Genomic DNA, 5168 nt, shown 5'->3' with positions numbered 1-5168 from the left:
TAGGCGATGTACATATCATTAGCTGTCTTCTTGGAAAAAATTTCAGGAGAGAGCTCTTCCGGAATGATCTGGGCGGAGACCGGAGGTACGTCGTGCCCCTCTTTCGGTTCAACCAAGAATCAAAGAGGATTAAATTCACAAGATACTCGACTACATGGGGATGCTGTGGGAGTTGAATGCTCGGTCTTATCTAATTCGGCTCACTGTTAACAATTGCTGGAAGTGGCGCAAGGATATTTATTTCCATTTTCTGTGATCAGGTTTTCCTGCGCTTTCCGATGTAACGCACGTTATGTAATAGCCACAGTCGTGATTTAACCCGTTTTAAAAACGTCCGAGGGTTTCCTATACACACATTCTAACCATATGAACGTACTATATTCCTGGCATGAGTAGCAGGGCGCTGAAATGTTGCGCGATTTTTAACAAAATGTTCAAAAAAGTAGAGGGTAGGAGCAAGAAGTTAATGACAGCTTTGCACACTCTTGGCACACTCTAGGCACATACACTGCTCCCATCTAGTGGCCAGAATTTAAGTTGCACCTGGGCTGGAATAATACATTATGGCCTTTCCCTTGCAAATCAAAGATGGTAAAAAAAATAGTGCTTTTTTCTTTGTATTATCTTTCACCAGCTCTATCTCCTACATTCCTTTCACATTTACACAAACTTCAAAAGTGTTTCCTTTCAAATGGTACCAAGAATATGCATAGCTTTAGGGCCTAGCTTTTAGGTGAAAATTTAAATTATTATTATTATTTCCCCCCAATTTCATGGAATCTAATTATTTTAGTAGCTACTATCCTGTCTCATCACTACAACTCCCATACGGGCTCGGGAGAGACGAAGGTTGAAAGTCATGCCTCATCCCAAGCAAGCCGCAATGCTTCTTAACACAGCGCGCATCCAACCCAGAAGCCAGCTGCACCTGGCAACCTTGGTTAGCACGCACTGCGCCCTGCCCGCCACAGGAGTCACTGGTGTGCGATGAGACAAGGACATTCCTACTGGCCAAGCCCTCCCTAACCTGGACAATGCTAGCCGGTTACGACAGAGCCTGGGCGTGAACCCAAAGTCTCTGATGGCACAGCTGGCACTGCAGTACAGTGCCCGTAACCACTGCACCACCCGGGAGGCCCTGTAATACACATTCTATGCATAGCATTTGTGCTGTCTATTGTTTTTCTACTAGTGGTGTTAGCTTCAGTGCTAACTAAAGTTATAGTAGTTAACTTCTGCATTGCATAACTGTGAAAACTAAATTGTGCTTACACAGCTTGGCAAGTTTAGATGCAGTATGTTTTCCTTATCATTCCTTGACAAGACTGGTTTTGCTCACCATCAAATACTGTAGCAACTTCTGATCTTTTCGTTCATTTTTACCTGAGGAAAAACTGTCAGTTTTTTTTATCCCAAGGTTTCTTGCTGCCTACAGCTAGGCTGTTTGAAGTCTGCCCTGGACTGTCCTCTCTCCTGTTCCATAGGCGGAAAAAAGTTAATGAGGAGGTGTTTAGCAAGTCTGTATCAAACCCCATGCCATATTTTCTATATCTCCATCTCTACTTGGGGAGCATGCAGTGCACATCCTCTAGTATTCTTTCATATAACCATCCTAAAATGTGTGCTTTGCATAAGAACGAGTGGTCTGCCTAAAATACAACGAAAGGACAAAGACAATGGCGTTGTGTAATAGTTTGGCTTAACCCGTGCTTTTATAGGTAGATGGAGCAGTGGTGCCTTCTCTTTATTGTTGTGAAAGATGTGTTCAGATATGAGTCACCACTACATGTAAGGCTTTTTCTATTGCAGGTAACATATGCGGTCTCTTGGCAAACACTGGAGTGTACAGAGCCTACATACAACGCATGCAACAACATTGGGCTGGTTTTATTCAAACCTGCCATAGGTCAAGGTTTAGGTACAGTATTTGCATGCATGCACATGTATTATTTTGAACATTTTAAGAATTTACTCTACCTGTGAGTAACGGTACTTATAAATTGTCCGAACAGTATGGAAATACAGAAAATAGCCATGTTCAAACTGTATATGCAATGCAGGGTTGATTTTGCTGTCACACGGAAAGAATCATTAGCGATATAATTCGGAGGTTGCTCGCTCTTTATTTATTTATCTAGTGCACTTTATATGGCCAGTCCGCAGGGAAGAGTCTGGAGGGAGGTCAGCTAGGGGGAAGTTTATGGGCTGTGAAGGCCAAATTGAGCAGCTCGTGAACAGACTCCCGGCCTGCTGTGTCACCCCCCCTCCCATGGTTCCTCCATCGCTCTCAGTCAGGACCTCGGAGGTAACAATATTCCTAACGACACACAATCTCCTGCTCTGAGAAAACTTGGCACTGTGCTTTTGACTCCTTGGGATGTGGACAGGAGGTTTGTAGCTTAAGCTGCTCATTAATATTGAATAAGGAAGTGACAGTTGGAGGGGGCTTGGCACAGAGTCCTGGTAATGTGGGGGGGCTTTGTTTGACTCAGTGTGTTGGTGTTTCAGTCAAACAGCTGTTTTAGACTTCTAAGAGATCTAAACGTGAATGTTAGAGAAATATAATTTTCATCTAGCTTCATCTAGTAAAGAAGGATCCATGATGTACTTCGAAGAGTGTATGAATATTGAAAAATAGTAAATCATCTTAATTTAAACTGATCTTTACCTGACATATGTCAGAGACATTTATCACTCGAAACCGCACCTTCAGGTGAAAACATGAGCATAATTGGAGTAATTTGGATCCTGCCAGTGAGTACGATTGCAGATTCGGTGTTCGTAATTTTTAGACCTACTGACCTCACACTCTCATAAGCTAATCACTGTCCCTATTAGCTTGAAAAAAATATTTGTCTTAGAGACCAGGTGGTATATGGCTGAATAAAATGACTTTGGCAGGAGGGCATCTGCCATGATCAGCCAGTAAACAAAAATCCGTGAGAGGGGCTATACTACACCAATCTAAAATATGCACTTGTAAACAAAGCCAAGCACGTAATGTAGTGCTTAAACACATTTTTAAAACATGTACAGCTCTGTATAATTGGCCCGCTGTTTACGACATCCTACGACCTCCGATTGCTTACTCTGGTTGTGCTAGGCTGGTTTTAATAGCTGCTCGTTGCTACTGTACAAAATGTTAATGCTTGGCCGAAACATGAATTTATGAGCTTGAATATGCGTTACTACTTTTGTAGTCCTCTGTTCTCTCTGTGTCAGTGGGATGGCCTGAATTAGAAGTCATATTTAATTACGGTACGTTATTGCTCAATGAGGCTTTATTAATGCATGCTGGTGTCTCCATTTTTCAAGTTAAAGTGACAGTGCTCCTAGCTGTGCATAAATGAGACCATATATCTCACCTTCCCGTATGACTAGGAAGAACCGAAATAGAGTAAAATACACCCTTTAAATCGGTGCACCTAACTCAAATAGTTCAGGGCCTGAGGCAAGACATTAAGAAACAAAATGTGTTGAAATTCCAGATTAGCAGTGTTACTCTGAGGCATACCAGGGACTTGCAAAGCCATTTTGATCAAGGCTAGAGTAGACAAAACACCAAAGCTTGTCCTTGGGGGGGTTGAGTCTTGAACCACAACACACTCTCCCCTGTTATGGTTTCTCTCCTTTGACTTTTCAAATTGAGATGGCCGTTAGGAAAGTGGGTTTGGCACGGGGAGGAGTGGGAGAGCAGCAGTGGCGGTTTGTGCCGTTGCATATGGGAAGTCCTTCAAAGTCACCCGTTGTGCCGCAGGCAGCATTCTAATGAGGTCATCAATAACCTGCAACAGCTGCTCAAAAAGAGACTCATCTATTGCAGCTACAGTCTTCTCTAACTGAAAAATATCTACAAAATATTTTGATAAATGTAAGTGTGGCAGCATTTAAATCCTCATAGTAAGTGTCTATTTGATTGTCTAATGACTTTCACTGTGAATGTATTATGCTTTCTCTAAAAACACCTATTATCCAAACAAATTAATATATTACTCCATTGTAAAAGATATGGATGGTGTCCAATGCAAGTTTGTTTATGTAAATGAGTACACTGACCTTTTGCTTTCATTTGTTGAGAGATATTTTGAATGGATGACTTTTGATCTGTGATCTTGTTGTTCATTATAGTCTTGTCTGCCTCACTATATTTTCTGTTTCTTTTTTTTTACCATGGTTGTAAGGTTGAATTTCCTCTCATCCCTCTCTCCTTCTCTATTGGATATGACTAGACACTAATCTATTTTGGTGACATTTGCAGCATGGCACCTGTAACCTACGAGGCTTTCTTTGTTTGCCTCTGTTGCTGCCCCTGGAGAAACAGGAAGACTGACAAGAGGTGTGCTTTCTCTCTCTCTGTCCCTCTCTTTCTCTCTCTCCCACTCCTTCTAGCCCTCGCTCTCTCTCTATGTCTTCCCGTCTTGCTCTGCTTGTAACTCCCTGACCAAACAGGCCTGCTGTAGATTTAGCCTGGCGTCCCTTCCTATGTGGAGACAGACAGCAACTCTGAGACGCAGGTGCAGCTGCTTCCCAGTTAAGATCCATCTGCTCACCCTCTCCATGTTTGTGAGAATGCCCGGTCTAATTGATTCGTCTGTAGTTAGTACTCCCAAACCGATTAGGTTACTACCTTTTGAACATGGCTTTTGAGGAGTATTCTACGACTAATAGCAATGCCTGATTTGTGAATTGATCCCTCAATTGAAGGATACAATTTTACATTTCTGCTACAATTAAAGAAGAGAGTACCAGCCAACTTTCACTTTAACCATTTCGTCTATAGTTGTGCCAGTACGGTTCATGTGGCAGGGGGATGTGGGGAGGTGGTGTTAGCTGGTCGTGGTGGCTGCGGCTGTAGTGAGGCTGAGCCTCTGTGAGAAGGCCATCTGTGGAGGCTGCTGGATCCAAGTTGCCAAGATCAAGAACCCCTTCATTACTGTAGAAATACACTGTGTTTCTAACAAACAACTGGCGAGTCATCCAGCTCTCCTCAGAAATCATTGTAACACACACAGAGATTTGTATTGCTATCTTTGTGGGGACCAAATCATTTATTCCCATCCAAAATTATATTTTCCTTGACTCCTAACCCTAAATCTAACCCCAACCCTAACCCTAACCTTAACCCTTAACCTAAGCCTAACCTTAACCCCAAAGCCCTAACCCTAAAA

Source organism: Oncorhynchus nerka, linkage group LG3 (assembly GCF_034236695.1).
Source record: "Oncorhynchus nerka isolate Pitt River linkage group LG3, Oner_Uvic_2.0, whole genome shotgun sequence".
Lineage (NCBI taxonomy): Eukaryota > Metazoa > Chordata > Actinopteri > Salmoniformes > Salmonidae > Oncorhynchus > Oncorhynchus nerka.
Note: the sequence above shows the minus strand (reverse complement) of the source record.